This window comes from Brassica napus, chromosome C2, assembly GCF_020379485.1.
Source record: "Brassica napus cultivar Da-Ae chromosome C2, Da-Ae, whole genome shotgun sequence".
Taxonomy (NCBI): domain Eukaryota; kingdom Viridiplantae; phylum Streptophyta; class Magnoliopsida; order Brassicales; family Brassicaceae; genus Brassica; species Brassica napus.
In genome coordinates, this window is record NC_063445.1 from 54,294,914 (window position 1) to 54,314,706 (window position 19,793).

Genomic DNA, 19,793 nt, shown 5'->3' on the forward strand with positions numbered 1-19,793 from the left:
TATCTGTGATCGTTCTGAACTTCACGTTGATGAGAACGGTACAACCCCTTTTCCCAATTATCGGCTGGATGGTGCTAGAAAAGAAGAGTTCTTTGATTGGATTACAGATAAAGTGAAATTTCCTGACGGATATGCATCAAATTTGGGGAACTGCGTTGATAGAAGCGAAGGAAAGTTTACTGGCTTGAAGAGTCATGATTGTCATGTAATTATGCAGCGCCTCCTTCCGCTTGCTTTTTCAGCATTATTGCCACTTAATGTTCATGAAGCAATTGCAGGTATCTTATATTTTTACAATTTAATTTATTTTTATATTTAACAATTATGCTTATATAAACTTAATACTTATGAAAATTATGTCTTTTATCTATGCAGGGATAAGTGTTTTCTTTCGCGACTTATGCAGCAGAGTAGTGACTGAAGAGGGTATTAATAATTTGAAGACAAACGCACCAGTCAGCATGTGCAACCTTGAGAAGATATTTCTTCCATCATTCTTTGATGTAATGGAACATCTTGCTATTCATCTCGCAAGAGAATTGGAACTTGGTGGTCCTGTGCAGTACAGATGATGTATATTTTTGAGCGTTATATGCATCATCTGAAGAAGATGGTCAAAAATCAAAGCAAGGTGGAAGGATCTATAGTGGCACAAGTGATCAATGAAGAAACTGCAATCTTTGCTGAAAATTATTTTCCACCAGAAGTGCATACAAAACACCGAAGACCTGCTCGGCATGATGACAGAGGGGAGAGAGAAACATATCATGTTACTGTCCCAAGCATGTTCAAGGAAATAGGACGACTTAGTGGAAAATTCACGTAGCGGAGACTTACGGACACTGAGCACGCTCATTTGCAAACATATTTGCTCACCAACTGTGAAGATGTTCTACAATATGAGAGGTAAAAATATTTATTCATTTATTGTTAGATTAATATTCAATAAATTTATTTCATATTGATAATATTTGTGTATATAGTGTATATATGGCGGAGTTGCGTATGACTCACAGGCAACTCATAGGGAGAGTTGTTTGAAGATGGGAGCTCTTAGCCAAAAGAAACACAAATAGCACTCAATTCAACATCTAATCCAACATGAGCACACTCTCTTATTACACTCTAGCTTCTCTAGGCCTATCTCAACTCCTTTTTGACCTTATACTCATCATCAAGCATCCACACATTCAAATCAACCAACTCTCACATTCATTAAGCATAAGACATCAAGTGAATTCTTGCAAATGGTCAGTTGGTCCAAGTCATTTGGTTGGGTAAGGGAAGGCTTTTAGTCAAATGAGTCAAGAGGTTCAAAATATATGATCTTTAGGGTGGTTTACTCTCAAAACAAGTAGCCTTGACATTGCACATAATATATCTAAGAAAGGGACCAACTCATGCATACAATGCTCAATCTCCATTGTTCTACCATTTTCCCAAACATACAATTACACAATCATTCTCAAATGTCAAACCCAACTCACATCTCTCACCAAAAGATCCTAAGAACTTTAACTCCTTCTCTTTGAAATCTACAAGGGATTTTCCACAACCTCAAAACATTACGTAGCTCCTAACAACTTTGCTAGCCCCCTTTTTCTTTCTTTTTCTTTTCTACTTTTATATTTTTTTTTTTTTTTAGATGGGGGCCAAGGCTTTTCATAACTTGAGCTAGAGGTTTTTTTTTTTTTTTTTTTTTTACTTATCCCAATAAGACAATTCACTTAAACACAAAGAGTCATTTATTTTCCTTTTTCATTGCTCCCTAATCATAATCACAACTCTCACTCCCCACCTATAGCTAGACAATAGAATGCCCAATCTAGCAAGAATGAAGATCAAGCATTGTCGTTCCCGATACTCTCAACATTATGCACATGTAAGACTTTCCGAAGAAGGTCTCACTCATCAAACAATGAAAGCTTAAAAGGAGAGAAAGGTTTTGGGAGTGGTCTACCACTAGAGTTTGTAAAAATAAGATTGGCATAAAGGATGTGACAACTCAGGTGTGTATAGCCATGACTCAGTACACAAGGGACCATGAGCAAGAAGCATTAAGTTCATTCAGTTCAAATAGGGTTTGTAGTTGGCTTCAAAGACTGAGTTTCAGCAATCAACAAGTTTCAGGAAGAGTTTTCAAGGCTCGAAACATACAAGTATTTTTGAGAGGTTCAAAAGCTACTCAGGTGCAACGTAGTATTCTTTACAAGGCGTTTAAAATCATTTCTCCCAATGCAAGTGAATGCAACCTATATGCTCTAGACTCTCCTAACAATGCAAGTGATGCAATCTATATGATTTGTTTTTTTTTTTTTTTTTTTTTTTTTTAATATGCAAATAGGTATGCAATGCATGACTCAATGAACAACATCAAAGCAAACATGATCAAATACTTGGTACCTCCCCCAAACTTAAATGACACAGTCTCTGTGTTGTCAAGTAGAGAGAGATACCCAAAAGAGAAAGCTAATATGCAAAAATGAAATGGTATATACAAGGGAAAGTAGAGAAGTACCTCAAGTGGAATGTTGAGAAGGAGGATCCTTCTCAATGTAGGGGTCTCCACAATTGATGGTTCCATAATACTCAACATCCAGTGGAGACTGAATTGGGTAAGAGACAGCTTTGTTGACATTGAGGAGTGTGACCTTCTTGTTGGCGAAATCGATGCAAGCACCCACAGTAGTAAGGAATGGTGTGCCCAGGATCAATGGAACTTTCTTCTCAGTTGCCATCTTCAAGACAGTGAGGTCTATAGGGATGGTGCAAGATCCAATCTTCAAAGGGAAATCCTTGATGAGACCAATAGGGGTAGTAGAAGAAGAATCCCCAAACGTGAGAGAGGAAGTATCTGACTCCATGTGTTCAATCTCAAGACTCTTCACCATCTCCATTGAGATCACATTCACACTTGCACCGGAATCAACAAGAGCATCATCAAAGGTGAGCTTACCAAGGGAGCAGGACAAGGTGAACTTCCCTTGGGATTCTAGTTTAGGGAGAGACTTTTGTGTGATGGCTGGATCAAGTTTCAAAGTTGAAATGTTGAGGAGCTCTGCTACTTCTGCTTGGTGGTCTACAATGTCCTTGATGAGCATCATTTGGACATGAGCCTCACGCATACCCGAGATCTCTGGAAGCTTAACTCCAATATCACTTAAGTCTTTTCTGAACTTGGAAATTACCTTCTTTTGAGCTTTGGTGAGGACCCTTTGTGGAAATGGGAGCTTGTCATAGGGTGACTGCTCAACCTCAGTGGTGTCCTCCAGCTTGACTTCTTTCAGCTTCCGGTTAGCTCTCTTCGCAACTGGTTTCTCAGCCATGGGTGCATCTCCCTTCAAAATCTTTACTTCAACCATTTTGTCAGCTTCCTTCACAATCTTTGCTTCAGCTGTTGCTACAATCAGATGCTGAACCTGTTCAATCTCAGTTCCAAACACCAATCTTTCAATTTCATCTACCTCTTTCTTGTGGTTACTCAATTCAATCCCTGAAGAATTGGTAGAGAGGACAACATTGCAATACTCCTTGGGTTTTTGTTCAGATTTTCCAGGTAGAGACCCTTGCTGGCGATTCTGGTGAGTGGTCATGGAAGCAAACTGGTTTTCCAAAGCCATGAACTTGTTGTTGAGCTCATTGTAACTTCCATCAATCTTGGAGTGAAGGTTCTTCAACTCATATCCAACCTGCTTTTCACTTCTAGCCTGAGACTCCAAGATCTGTTTCAGTAGAACATCAGTGCTGCTTTCCTGAGGAGTAGAGGTAGAAGGATTAGCTTGTTGTTGAGAAGACTGGTTCCCTTTGTTGGAGAAACCAGGAGGAGGGTTTTGCTGAGGCTGATAGTTGCCTTGCTGGTTGTTCCTAGGCGGATAACCACTATGTTGGTTGTTAGGATATGATTTTTGTTGGTAGTTGTTGTACTGAAAGTTGGGCTCTTTCTTGTACCAGCTACCATTGTTGTTGATGAAACACAACTCTTCTTGCCCTTCCAAACCCTCAACCTCATGGACAACAGGTGGTGTCTCTTGGCTTGGGTTACCAACAAAGTGCAGCTGCTCTTGTGTGGCTTTATCAGCAAGGAGGATGTCTATCTTATCCTGGAGAGCTTTGATCTCTTTCCTCGTCTGCTTATCATCACCCCTACTGCCCCTGTCGTGGTCTCCACTGTATACTGCATCACTCTTTACCATGTTGTCAACCAGCTCTTCTGCATCATCTTCAGTTCTTCCCAAGAAGAACCCATTGCTAGCTGTATCCAGTCTGGCTCTGTACTTAGGAAGGGCACCTCTGTAGAAGGTACTCAGCAAGCTCTCCTTAGAGAAACCATGGTGTGGGCATTGAGCTTGGTAGCCCTTGAATCTCTCCCACGCTTCACTGAAGCCTTCTAAGTTCTTCTGTTGAAAGCTGGAAATCTCATTTCTCAGCTGAGCAGTTCTTGAAGTAGAGAAGAACTTCTCCAAGAATGCTCTCTTGCAATCATCCCAAGTGGTGATAGAGTCGCTGGGTAGAGACTTCTCCCACTGACGTGCCATATCCCCCAAAGAGAAAGGGAATAACTTCAGCTTTAAGGCATCCTCTGACACACCATTGGTTTTTGACAACCCACAGTAGCTGTCGAACCTGTCCAAGTGATTGAATGGGTCCTCTAAAGCCAAGCCATGATATTTATTGTTCTCGATCACGTTGAGGAGTCCTGACTTGACCTCAAAGTTGTTGGCTGCCACAGCCGGTGCTCGGATTCCTAGTCTATGACCAAGAATGTTGGGCCGGTCATAAGTACCAATGGGTCGAGCTGCCCGCGGTTGGTGTTCTGCCCCTTGCTGTGGATCTGTCATATCAATATCCAATCTTTGCAAGTGGGCTTGTTGTTCTTCTTCTCTTCTAGCTCTAGCACACTCCCTCTCGAAAGCTCTGATGTCTGCTACTATTGGAACAAGGTTTGATGGACCCCTGCTCCTCAAGTTCATACACCTGAAAGTTAAAGGTAGGTGAAGAAGAAGAATCAGTAACAAACGAAAATAAAAATGACTTAGTCTCAAGTAAGTGACTAAATCTCAATGTTCAATCTACTCAGAATTTGGCAACGGCGCCAATTTGATGTTAAGATTTTTCAAGGCTCCTAAGACAAATGTTGTAGTATAGTGATTGTCGAACCAGTTCTGAGGGATATCAAAGCAATGAGAATGCAAGTACTCACTTAATCTAAGTGCAACCAATGAGTTTTAAGCTATGGCTAAAATTAGAAAGCAATAACAGAATGATACTTTCTTGACTAAGGGAAAAGAGAACTCATGGGCATAGGGATTAGACCTTGGGTGATCAAGTATCGAACTAAGGATGGCAAATGATCAATCAAACTATCAACCTTAAGCCTAGACACAATTCTAAGCAAGCTCTATGTCTAGATGAATGCTCATTTGCTAACATATTTCAAACATCAAATGTCTTTGGTTGAATAATATGAAAGCAATCATTACTAACAAGTCTATTAGCTATCTTAGCATCTTTAACAACAAATGTCTTTGGCAAAGTATACTAAAAGCCTAGGAGAGTTGTCTCAGACATTTCATCAAACACCTTTCGGGTGGGAAATGCCTATTGATCAACTTTTGAGTGGCCAACTCAGAAGATGCATTAGGAATACTCTACTAGCAAGGAACAAGAATGATCTACACTAAAACATCCTAGAACTAACCTAATCACTCTTAATCTCCCTAACCCATGAATTCAAAAGGTGATTACTCACTAATCTCCATGATTCCTCTTAAACCCATATTGGATTTCAGATTAATCATGTAGAGAAATAGATAAGAAATCAACAATAACACAAGAACATAACAATCAAAATCTAAGAGATGAACTTCTCAAGAGAGTTTTTGTGTATTTCTCTATAGATCAAAAGATTTTCTTCTCCTGGTGGCTTACAGAGTATAAAAACATAGGTTTAGAAAATAAAAACGTGCATAATGAAATGACCAAAAGGCCCTTAAGTAAAATAGAAATCGACCCAACAATAGACGCGGAGCGACCTCGGCATGTCGCTCCGAGAAGTCGCTCTGGCCTTCGGGAGCGACCTCAGTGGATCGCTCTGAGAGGTCGCTCTGGGCTTCGCTTCGTGTCGTCTCGCCATAGAGACGCGAGCGACCTCGGGGTGTCGCTTTGGGAGGTCGCTCCGAGAGGGGTGTGAGATGCGAGCGACCTCGGTGCGTCGCTCTGGGCAAGTCGCTCCAGGGCCGATGGTCGCGAGCGACTTTGGTGCGTCGCTCCAACGGGTCGCTCTGGATCGGGAGCGACCTTGGTAGGTCGCTCTGAGAGGTCGCTCCAGGGTCATCTAAGACTGTTCGGAGTAACGAGAACGCGAGCGACTTCATGGCGTCGCTTTAGGAAGGTCCCTCTGAGAGGTGGGACACAGCGACTTCGTGATGTCGCTCCAGGAGGTCGCTCCCATGCTCTGCTCGTTTAATGATCACCTATTTCACCTCCTTTGAGCTCCAAATGTCCCCAAGAACTCCATGTGGCACTCCAGTACCTAATAGAGACTCATGTATGCAAAATGCAACCTAAACATGTCTAAATCCTAATCTCTATGATGAAAATGTTTATGAATGAATGGATAAAACAATGCAAATATGCAAGATATCAATGCAACAGAAGATGAGCTTCAACAACTTAGAGATAACGGATTTGCTTCGTGGCTTCGTAGTTATGTGAGTCATATATCATATTACCCTATGAAAATGAGTAGTTTAAATTTAATATAAACTAATTAACTTTTCTACTCATATATGTTTTTAATTTATAGGTGAATGATGGTTTGGCCAGAGGTTTTGTGTTCGATGATTGGATACGCGAATTTGTGCAGGGACCAAACTATGTGGTGAAATCATATCCAAAATTTTGTACGCGAGGATATGTATTCACAAAGAAAGGTCATTCTAAGACAACATATGATGCTGGTGTTTTATCTTCTTCCGGTGACGATGTCTACTACGGCAACATAAAAGAAATATTGAAAATCCAATTTCCTAGAATGGTTGGATTGCGTTGTGTAGTATTCTATTGTGATTGGTATGACATCACCCCAGATAGAGGAGTGAAGATTGATGCGTTTGGTGTTAATTACATCAGTTCATTCGCGGCGGAAACTTCAATATTATGATCCCTTCATTCTTGGTTCGCAAGCTGATCAGGTATGTCAATCTATTCATAATTTTTGACCAATATAATTAATTAATGTTATATATTTTACTAATACTTGTATAATTGATATGTATAGGTGTGCTACATCAGTTACCCTCGGGTGACGTACAGAGACGATCCATGGGTTACTGTAACGCCAATCAACCCAAGAGGACGAGTGGATGGAACTTCTGATGATGATGAACCATTGCAATCAGAGTTTACCAGCAACGCCCAGGCAGTTGAAGATTTGGCAAATGTTGAACTTGTTGAGAATTTGACTGTCTTTGGACTTGATGTTGTTGTACATTCGGAGCCAGAAGTTGAGGTTGGGTAGTTTGATGAAGATTCTGAAGATTCTGATTAGTTATATTTTTTTTTATTGGTCCGACGGAAATCCCTTGCAAAATACCGACGACATAGCGACGACAAAGGGTTTCATTGAAGTTTGGAAATGTCCTCCGTAATTCGTCGGAATATACCGACGACATTCCGACGAACTAGACAAGTTCGTCGGAATGTCCTCGGTATATTCCGACGAATTACCGAGGACATGTGTTTCTAAAAAATTTCAAACATAAAATCTATAAATTTATATGCCAAAACAATGAAAATAACACATAATAAGTGTTTAGTATAGTATTAGATCGCAACCGTTCAAATATAACAACTCATTAAAATATTTATGTAGGCATATCATTGTTTTCATAACATCTCATCTTAACACTCATATACTTATACAATCATATTCATCTAATCTTACACTACAAAAAATGTTGTTGTGTAAAATCGTGTTGTAAAAACATTTTTATTGTTAAATCTTTATGCAAATACTATATATATTATCAAAGATCTAGATTTTGCATTAAGAAACTTGTAATCAACACCCTAAACACTAAGTCGTCGGAATTCCGTCAGAAAAGGTCGTCAGTATTCCGTCGGAATATACTGACGGACACCAATTCCGTCGGAATTTCAATTTATCCGGGAAAACCAAACCGCGTGAAAATTTTCGCGAACCGCCAATTGGTATATATTTAATTATCCCGACGGAATACTGATGAACCTGTGTCCGTCGGAAACATTAAATATAATTACCCTTCTTCTTCCTTCTTTGTTATTTCCGCCTCCGCCTCTCTCTCAATCCTCTCCGCGATTTCTCTCCCTTTCACGGCGATTCCGACCATTCTCGAGCTCCCATCACCGACGAATCCTCTTCTCACCCTCATATCTCTTCCCCAAACCCCAAATCATGTAAGAATCATCCCAACCTTGTTTTATCTCAATTGTTTAGGGTTTTGGAAGTTAGATCTCGGATTTTAGGTTGTTTGATTGAAAATTTTAGGATTGAATGGATAGTTTAGGATATATAAGTTAGGATTGTTGTTTTAGTTTTTTTTGGAATTATTTTGTGTTTTTGTTAAAATTCAAAATGTTTTACTATTTTTAAAACGTTTTTTGATTTTTAAAAACGTTTTTCAAGTTTCCAGTAATAAACTATATATAATAAAACATTTTTTAAAATTTTTAAAAATATTTAACAACATTTTTCTATATTTATAATTTTTTTTTAATTTTGTATACATATATATATAAATCATGTATAATAAAAAATTTTAAAATTTTTATAATTTTTTATAAGGTTCCAGTAATAAACTATGTATAATAATAGCTTTAATAGTTTTTTTTAAAAAGTTTATAAAACTTTTTGTAAATATATAAATGAAAACATTAAAAATAGAAATGATTTGAAAAGATTTTGATGTATTAATTTTTTTTTTAGGTCCGAGGATGAATCCTGCCCCGCAGCCCGTCTTCGACGTAGTTCGGTGAGCAGTTCCCGTGCATCGGGATCGTCTCACGAACAAAACTCGGTTCCCGCATATATTCCCGCTCCAGCTGCTGCTCAACATGATCCGGGGGTCATGTCAGTTGAACTATTGGTTCAACAACCAGGTCGAGAGCATCTCCCGGTTCTCCAACCCAACCCACGACGAGGACATAGCACTTGGTTAGTATTTTTTTTATTTATAGCATTATGTTTTTTTCAATTAATTAACTTGCTAACTTGTATTTTTTTAAAGGTTCACCAAGTCGAGAAATGGCATTAGCAGGAGCATCAACCAGATGATGTACTCCATGCTCCGTTTTGTATATTCAAAGTGGAGTGTGATCCCTTCCGACGAACGAGAGTTGTGGTTTCGTCAGTTTGTGGTAGTAACTCTTCATTTTTTTAAAGTATTTACATTTTTTTTAATATATTTACTTATTAAATTATGTTTGTTTTGTAGCAAGAGTTCAACTGGCACTCCGATCTCACGGAAACAGTCCGTAAGAAATTCAACGAAAAGGCGATGGACTCTTATACGAAGCAGATGAACGCGTGGAAGACAGTTTGGCAGAAGAACAAGAGGCCACGGTTCATCAACGGGACGGTGTGGGAGCAGTTGATAGCTCATTGGGAGAAGGAAGAAACTGCAGAGACGTCTTCTAGGAACTCCAAGAACCGGAAGAGCGATCGTGGCGGGAAAGGTATGTATGTGCACAACCTCGGCGCTTGCTCAATGTCTACTAAGGAGGATGAACTTGTAAGTTTTTTTATTATTATTTATCTTTATATTTTTTAAATAAATATTTTATATATTCCTTGGCTAATAATGGCGGTTTTTTAGATCGAAGCACATGACGGTAATCCCGTTGATCGTCTCCAACTCATTAAGGTGGCTCACACTAACAAGAAGACGGGTCAAATTCAGGACCTCGTGATCAAAGGTGTCGTTGATTTGGTGGAAGCTGAAATAGCATCTCAATCTCAGCCTCTCTCTGATGACGGTGATTCTACGGGAGCTTCAACCAACTTGTCCCTATTGCAAATAAATGAGATCACTACAAGAAAAATGAGTTTTCTTAGCGGACGGAAAACGCTATCTAACGATACGATAGCGGTTTATGAAGCGTTGTATCATCGCCCGTCATAGTAGGTCAGACACATTAGATAGCGGGTTTTTGCACTGCTATCGTATTGTTATATATTATAGCGTTTTTTTGTATGCGATTAAATGTTTTTTAATAGCATATATTTTTTGTTATTATTTACATTATTAAAAATTAAAAAAAAATACAAATACAAATACAAATAAAAATATTTTAAAATATTAAAATATCGATATTAGTTACATATTTAAGGATTGGTATATTAAAATAAACCAAACTAAACCAAGCTAAACCAATTTTTGAAAAAAATAGAAACTAAACCTAAATTTCTAAACCCCATCTTCAATCATCTATCTTTTTCGTGCTTGGCTCCACCTCCACACCACTACCCTAACTTCTGCCATATCCACACCACAGCTTCTTCAGATCTGAAGATTCATTGTCTCCGCCGGATCCATCACCGCAAGCTCGTCCCATTCACCTCGCCGCATCTCTTCTTCCTCTTTTATCTATGCACCACCTCCGCCGCATCTTCTTCCTCCTCTTCATGACGTTGTCACATTCTGTTATTAAGAACAATAATAAAATCAAAATCAAACAATGAGAGAGACAGAAGATGTCGATTAGAATCTCAAGCACATAAAAGATCCAAATAAATCAAAGATCAAAGAGAATAAGAAATAGATTCCGACGGTGATATGGCGGTAGCACGAGACGTTGGTGTCGCGAGATGTCGGGGATGGAGAGATAGGTCGGTGAGAATTGGTGGATGAATCAAATAAAACAAAGAGAGAGTGAAAGTGAAGATCTGTGTAAACCGTAAGGAGAAGAAAATGAGATGAACAAGAAAAATAAGAAAGTCGAGGCAACCTTTAGCCAATGAAATTTCATCTCCTAGATTAAGGTTTACCAACGGTTGAGATTAAGTTTTGCTTATCCCCACCAATTTTTATTAGCCAATAAGAATTTTTCATTTTTGGTTTATCTTTTCTTTGCTATATTGTATTTTCTTGTCAATAAAGTTATAAGAAACTTAGTTTGTATTTTTATTTAATTTCTGTATAGAAATAGATTTTCATATTTTATTTTATTGTTTATAATACAGTTTTATGAGTAAAAATATAAAATGAAGGTTTTAAGTGTTTTTGGTAAAAAAAATAGAATATAGGATTAAAAGGTTTATGTATAAGAATTGAAACATAAATTTGGATTTTATGCTTAGGAAAAGATTTAATATTAGAATTTAGATTAAAAATTGTAAGAGATTCAATTTTAAGAAGTTTAAGTTTAATGTTTGGGTCTTTTAATGTTTGTGATATATAGGGTTTGGAGTGTTGGAGGGTTAGATTTTATGTTTTGAGATAAAATTTTGGATTCGAAGTTAAATAATAATCGTTTTTAAGATTTTTAGTTAAAATTTACAATATATAATTAATCACGGTGTGTTTCAAAAAAAAAAATTAATTTGGGGTATGATATATATATATATATATAAGTCTAAGGTTTAGGGTTTTAAGTTTAGATGATATTTTAAAATTTAATTTTTAATAATATTAAAATTTGAATTTAAACTTTGATTTGTGATTAAAATAAAAAAATACTTGAGCTTTAGGGTTTATGTTTAAAGTTTATGGTTTAGGGTATAGAGTTTTTAAAAGTTCATAAATGAAATTTATAGAGAGAGAAAGTAAAATAAGGATGAGAGGGAAAATCAACTATTTTCCTGCTTTAATTATGCATAGCGTTTCAAGTTTGAGAGTGCTATATATACTACGTTTCTAAGAAGTGTTTTCAGAATTTAATTCGGATCAACCAAACATAGCGTTTGCATTTTTGCAAACGCTATCTAAAACTTAAGGGTATGTCAATTATAGCAGAAAGGTAAAAAAAGTTATCTTGTATTGCTATCAAAACTCATTTTTCTTGTAGTGGATGGCTGAAAATGTAATTTTTTTTATTAATATATATTTTTTATAATTTCGATTACCAACTTGTCCCTATTTACTAATTTTAAATATTTTTGTAGGTGGTTCCTAAAAAGAAAGGAGGCCATTTAGTTGGGTTGGCCCGCCGTGCTTCTTCGTATCCGGCATCTTCTTCGCAAGCTCCGTATGCCGATCCCATGATTCTCGAGGAGCTACATGACAAAGATGAACGGATTGGGGCATTGGAGGAGCAGAACACCACTATCCTTTCTGAGAATGCCACTATCCGATCGGAGAATGCCACTATCCTTGCTGAGCTGGCATCCCAGAAAAAGTTCAATGCCGAGATAATGCAGAAGCTAGATCGTTTGATGTCTTCGAGTTCTTAGTTTTTTACTGCTTTTTAAACTTTCTGAATGTTTTTTTTTCTATTTCGGTTTGTATGAATTTTAAACTTTCTGAATGTTTTTTTTCCTATTTCGGTTTGTATGAATTTAAATTCTATAATATTATTAGTTTTAAATTTCAAATTTTATTTATTTATTAATTAATTTTTAATATAAAAATATATAAAAAATATATAAAAATGCAAAATTAATTCGTATTTAAAATTGATATATTCCGACGAATTGAGGGCGTCGAACTATACCGACGGACTATGGTTCGTCGGAAAATACCGACGGAGCAGGTTCCTCGAAAAATTCCGACGAACCATTATCCGTCGGTATCTTCCGACGAACCATAGTCCGTCGGTATTTTCCGAGGACTCCGTTCGTCGGTATAGTCCGAGGAACGTGCTCTGTCGGTATATAGTTTTTCGATGAACTCTGGTCTCGTGTGTCCGCATCGGAATATCATCGGAAGTTCGTCAGAATGACTTTTCTCGGTATTCGTCAGAAAGTCGTCGGAAGGTCTGACGAAATTTCGACGAATACTTTTTTCCGACAAAATGATACCGACGAATTGGTTCGTCAGAAATTCGTCGGAATCGGTCTATTCCGACGAATTTCTGACGATTTCGGCCATCAGAATCCCCCTGTTTTCTTGTAGTGGGTGTAAGAAAACGAATAAGAAATATTGATTGACTTATTAGGGATATATATCACACATCGGGACAACAACGGAACTTCTAAGGGACATTAACTAATATATAAGAGATTACGGCCAATACACTAATCACCAATTGGTTTTAGGGAGATTTTCTAAAACCAACCTAAATATTGATGTCAAACCTAAAAATGTACGCCACTTTCAGTCAAATGCAAAACGAACCTAAAGGGGTGGTACTATATAACCCTTATGATTAAACACAAAACATAAATGTATTTTACAATTCTGTACTTAGTAAGTCTACACGTAACATAAAGAAGTCTACATATATGTAGACCTCCTAAGAAGTCTACTGTGTAGGCTTATTCTGTAGTATATATCGTAATTTGATCTAATAAGTTGTGATATTTTTAATTAATCATCAATATAATGATAATATGAATTTATTTTTAAAAAATATGCTTTAATTTGGTAACCATGTGTAAGACAACGTGGTTTAGAAACAAAAGGTTAGAACATGTTATGTATTATAGTGGTAGATTTCTTAGGGTTAGATTTAGATTTAATTTGTTTTTTTGTTTTATTGACTTAAATTTGTATATTAATGTTTAGTAGTTTATATTTTGTATAATTTGATATTTGATACAGTAATTAAGACTTTTTATTATAAAACAAAACATAAGGTTTGAGATTTGTGGTTTATGGTTTCGTAGACCTACAATAAAGTCAGTTTAGCTAGAAACGTCTTTTTCATTCTACATTTTTCAATTTTCTTTACAAAAAATCATTATATTTAAACTAAGTTGAGTTTCTTAAGAGCAAAAATGTGAAATCATATACTATAACTATTAAAAATAAATAAATAAATTTAATAAATCATATATTAAAATTATTAAAACAATAAATAATAAAAAACAATAATGAAATTATTATAGTAGACTTTCAAAAAGGTTTACTATGTTACAATAAAATATACTCCAAAATTATAATTTTAATAGACTTTTTTTGAAGTCTACAGTGTTGTAAATTTTAAACCTAATTACATTTTTGTCTCCCTATATAAATGAAATTTATACAATCTCTCTCTAAAATAGCTTAACAAGTTTTTAAAACTCTCTCACTTCTCTCTAAAACTCTCTCCTTTCTCTCTAAAATTCTTTCTATTCTCTCTAAAACTATCTCACTTCTCTTCTTTCTCTCTAAAATTCTTTCAAGTCTTTCTCACAATATTATCTTGTCATTTTAGGTATTATGATTCATGCTTCTCCTTTAAAAATGTAAGTTTTAGATCTATAGATTTAAAATGTGTATTTTTATATTATTTCTTTCTCACAATATTATTTTTTTTATAGGTATTATCACTCATGGATTTCATCTTCTCCTCTAAAAATGTAAGTTTTAGATTAATAGATTTTAAATGTGTATTTATATGTTTATATTCAAATAAATTTATAGATCAAGCTTTATGCATTAATTTGCTACTATTTTATCTTATAAACTCTATTTTGTAAAGTATTTTCAGATTTAAAATTATTTTCACATTTCAAAATGTATAGATGTTTTCAGATCTGAAAATTATTAGACAGTGTAGACTTACTTCTAAAGAAGTCTGCTTATAAACTAAAGTTAGTAGATTTCATATGAAGTTTACTAAGCCAAAAAGTTTAAGCAGGTATTATTGGAAGTATACAAAAATATGACTTTAATTTTTTCTATGTTTTTTAATAATTTTATTTTATTTTGTAGGTATTTTCTTCCATGGTTGTTCTCTTCTCCTCCCAAAAAAATAAGGTTTAGATCTATAGATTTTAAATAAGTGTTATAGTAATCATATTTAAATAAAGATACATATTTAAATTCTTTCTCTTAAATTTATTACTATTCTATTAAATTATATTTTTAAAAGTTTTTTAGATTTAAACTTATTTCATATTTTCAATGTATATAAATTTCAGATCTAATTTTTTTTATAAAGTAGACTTCAAATGAAGTCGACTTAAAAGTCAGGACTAGTAGACTTCACTTGAACTATACTAGCTTTGACTTTTAAGCATATTTCATTAGAAATTTACTCAAACATGATTTTAATTTTATCTTATTTTTCATAATTTTATCTTATTTTGTAGGTATTTTCTTCCAAAGTTTTCAAATTATCTTCCCAAAAATATAAGTTTTACATATATTCATCTAGGATATTTTTGTGTTTATATTGAACTAAATTTATAGATTCATACTTTATGTTCTTGCTTTGTTATAAGGTTGACAAAAAGCTATTTTGAAATATTTTCCAGAACAAAGTATTTTCAAATTTTCTAAATGTACACTTTTAGATATAAAAATTTTCCGCTAGTGTAGACGTTAACGAAAGTCTACAAAACAATAAATTTACGAAGACTTAATAACAAGTCTACTAAAATATGATTTAATTTTTTTATCTTATGTTTTTCTCATTATTTTATCTTAATTTGCAGATATTCTTTTCCAAGACTTTATTTGAGGCATTAAGATTATGAAAAATCAGACACACTCAAGAAGACATTTTAATATATTGATTTGTAATAATTTCTCATAATAAAATATTAATTCGTATATAATTGTTTAATACATAATCTATAAACATTGTATTTATTTTTTGTTGTGTTTCACTTGTATGATATTATTATTTTTTTGTTAGATATCAATTTTTTCACAAGATCTAATCAACCAAACAAGTAAAACCACCATAAGCTAAAACAATAACTAACACACATGTGAGGAGAAGAAAATCTATACAAATTTTCCAAGAATTTTCATGAGTAAAACTAATCACAAATTTTTGCAATAATTTTTAATTATATAATTATAAATTATAACACACATGTGAGAAGAAGAAAATCTATACAAAATTCCCAAAAAGTTTCATGAGTAAAACTAATCACAATTTTTTGCAATAAGTTTCAAGTGTATAATTATAAATTTTAACTCATTAACTTTTGAAATTCATCCAAGACCATTAAAAGTTTACTAACATACACTGTAAAATAATTAAATCGTGAAAAATATATGATGAATAATACAAAATGCACTTTTGATAGAATTTACGACGTAGACTTCAACTGCAGTCTACATTTGTAGATTTACAAAGACGTCTACACTTATTATCTAACATATAGTCAAACCAAAAATTTCTAGTTTACCTGGGCTTGATACACAAAGGCGTACAAAGTGTGTCTTAGATAACTCGATCAAGTTCCGCACTTTTCGATCATTCGTGACATGCATAAGAGGAGTATTCGTCTATTCAGAGTCATTTGTTGTAAAATGACGTCTGGTAAGGAATATGTTAGCATCATCTTCTCGATTTTCTTGTCCTGATCATAATCTTCTTGTGCCATTTCAAGAAGTCCACCATGGGTACAACCATAATGAACAAGGAACATTCTTCCTCCTTTCCGATTATTGACCACAAACTCCCACAAAGAGTCTTTCACTACCCATTCTCCGTATATAATAGGTAACAGAGCTATTTCCAGAAAAAAATACAGTTTACATAATTAGCGGAGAAACATTTCATGTTTCATAAAACTATAAAGGTAGACTTAAAAATACGTCTACAATTATTAGCTAACAACATAGTCAAATCAAAAATATTGTACTTTCATAATTATAATAGATTTTCTTTTCAAAATCACTCGAACCCATTAGGATTAACTAATACACACTGTCAAACAAAACAAATCTTGAAAAAACCTAATGAATAATACACAAATTTACTTTAAATATATTTTTCTATGTAGACTCTATATTAAATCTACGAAGATATAGACGTTCTTTGTAGACTATCAAATAGGTCTACTATTTGGGTTAGTTTTTGCAATTGAAAATTTTATGGGTTACTTTCTATATTTAAAAAAAAAATTGTGATTTTATACATGTAGACTTCCATTTCAGTCTACATTTAAAAATGGTTAGCTTTTTCAATTAACCAATATTTACCCATGATTTGACTTTCAGAAGTAGACTTCGTATGCAGTCTACATTTTTGAATTTTTTGAAAGATGTTAGTTTTGCAATTGAGCAAGTTTGATTTTCTAAACATCTACATATTTTTAGACTTTATTTGAAGTCTACTATCAAATTCGACGGGTTAGTTTTGCATTTGACCAAATAAAATAGTAGACTTCGCATGTAGTGTACCTTTTTTTTTTCTAAGAGAAGACTGCATATGAAGTCTACAATTTCATAAATTTTTAATTAATTTTTAAATTTTTTAGTCAAACACAAAAGTAACCTATTCAACGAAGTCAAAGTTTTGGTCAAATGCAAAACTGACCTTTTGCAAACTTCTATGGCAGCTACATTTCGTAAGCTTCCGTTGAAGTCTACAATAAAAAGTCAAAAGTTTGGTCAAATGCAAAACTAACCTCTTTTACGTAGACGTCTTAGTAAGTCTACGTAAATTTTTGTTTTTGTTGTCAAAGGTAAAGACGAAGACTGTTGGGGAAGTATACGGTACAAAAAAATTTGTTTGGTCAATTGCAAAACTAACATGTGCGTTGAAAAATAGACTACATCGTACGTCTGCATATAGGAGTAGACATACAAAACAGTCTACTATCCCGACACAGATATGAAAAATGATGAAAATCATGTAATAGTTATCTTTTTCTGGTGTAAAGCTTGTTTCCAACTTTCTCAACCGTCCAAACTCCAAATATGAACAAAAAGAACCGCCTTTGACGATTCACTAATGAAGAAACTCGAAAATATGAAGTTTGTGTTTATGAAAATGAAAGTTATGAGAGTTTTTTAGATGAAAATGTAGAGGGAATGAGAGAAAATGAAGATTTGTTGGTTTAGAGTAAGAAAAAAGTGGTTGAAAATTAAATTTTAGAACTTTAAGAGCTCAACGATGGTGGTTCATGATGGTTGGAAAAATTGATGATAATGACATTATTGTAAATAAGAAAAAATAGTGTGGGTGTATTTTGTTTTTTGTGAATTTTGAAACTAATAAAAATTAAATAATAATGGTAATTTTGTAAATAATTCAAAAACATAGGGATAATATAGAAAATTCATTGATGAATAGTAATGACAAAAAAATGTTGGTTTTGGGTTGGACTTGAAAAGATAGGTTAGTTTTGAAAAACTCTCTTGGGTTTAAGTTGGAAGCCCTTAATAGATTCATGTTTATTAAGGGCTTCCAACTTAAAACCAATTGGTGATTAGTGTATTGACCGTAACCTTTTATATATTAGTTAATGTCTTTTAGAAATCCTGATGTGGGATATAATATCTCTAATAGACTCAATCTAACATGTAGTGCAGTGGTTAATAGTCATGGTGTGGCTATGTTATCACGTAGATTAACCCCTATAATGGATGTTACTGATAAAAAATTGAAGTAATCACCATTTCCAAACCCATTTGCTTTTGAGGACATCTATGAACTCCTTACGGCCACCCTCGTCCCTTACGACCCTTCTTTGATAGAACCCATCTCTCTTTGACACCCAAATGCACTCATCGCGTCCATCCCCACACTCTCCGAAACCCGCTCTGGACAGAGAACATTGTCACAACGTCTTGGCTCGTAGTTCCAAACCCGCTACGAAACTGGCACCTGAACTCAGTTTTCTGGAACGGCCACATGTTCATTGTCGTGAACTTCCACACCCGTGACTCCATTGGCTTTATCACGTCCCACCCGAGGTCGTTCTCGTTCGACCAGCACCGCACGGACAGCCTCGATTTCCTGACACCAGACACCCCTGAGATTTCGTTCTTTAGCTCTAGACGACCAGCCTTGGTTGGTGATGGTAACAATGTTGCGACCACAATAGCCGCCATGAAGAACCACCAGGTTTGGTTTCTCCCCATTTGTACTAAACGATCGTTATGTTTTCTTGAATATGTATGTTTCGTTGAGTCTTCGGGCTCACGTAACAAATAGGGTCAGGTGAATGTCCATTATATGGCAACTAGACCGTGTTACTGTTGCCGCTTCCATATTTAGAAGTACTAGAAGCTATTTTCATCTATCTTTGGAGATAAAAACAGAGAGCAAACCCTAAAGGTTAAAAATAAAATGTGTTGTTTTGAGAAGCTTTGACCACAGTCATCATCATTCTCTTTGAGATTTTTTTGACCTAGGGTGAAAAGTTCAGAGCGTTATGTTTAAATGAATGATATATCATTACTGCATAGCATAAGTTTGTAAAGTTTCAACTTTGACATTTCAATAAAGTTTCACTGCATTAAATTTATTATTATTTGGATATGTTGTTCAATTCCACATCAGACGCGCAATGGCATGTCTTTTTTTTTTTTTTTTTTTTTTTTTTTTGTAACAACGCAATGGCATGTCTTAAATTCTTTAATGGCGACTAATTGAGGTTCTTTTTTTTTTTGACAAAGGGCTTGACTAATTGAGGTTCTTTGATGGTTAATTGGTTATCATGCAGAATCTACATCCATAGAGATTAACGTTCTTTCTCATTTCAAATTTTAAAATTACACACTGCTTGGTTTAATTAACACGACTAACAAACATACGGAGACAAACATCACGACACTGCTACGAACTTCATACTGATCAACAACATCAAATTGTTTATTAGCTCCAAGCTTTCTGGAGGGTAATTACAAATGATGGTTCATCTATTGAAGGATTTTATTTTATCCTTCATTTAAGTAAAAAAGGTCTTCGTAAAGTCTAAA

The 19,793-nt window shown here is 34.7% G+C and overlaps 1 long non-coding RNA gene, 1 other non-coding gene and 1 pseudogene across 2 annotated transcripts; 1 reads left to right on the forward strand and 2 right to left on the reverse strand.

Moving 5' to 3' along the window:
- Positions 1-4,323: 4,323 nt before the first annotated feature.
- LOC125582632 lies at positions 4,324-4,429 on the forward strand. Its single transcript, XR_007320089.1, has one exon. It is a non-coding gene; the product is annotated as a small nucleolar RNA R71 (small nucleolar RNA).
- A 5,884-nt stretch (positions 4,430-10,313) lies between these two features.
- Positions 10,314-12,412, reverse strand: LOC106380005. The gene is made up of 2 exons (XR_001276239.3): positions 10,809-12,412; positions 10,314-10,679 (listed from the first exon to the last, which is right to left on the reverse strand). It is a non-coding gene; the product is annotated as an uncharacterized LOC106380005 (long non-coding RNA).
- A 3,325-nt stretch (positions 12,413-15,737) lies between these two features.
- On the reverse strand, positions 15,738-19,428 carry LOC125581876 (annotated as a pseudogene).
- Between the last annotated feature and the right edge of the window lie 365 nt (positions 19,429-19,793).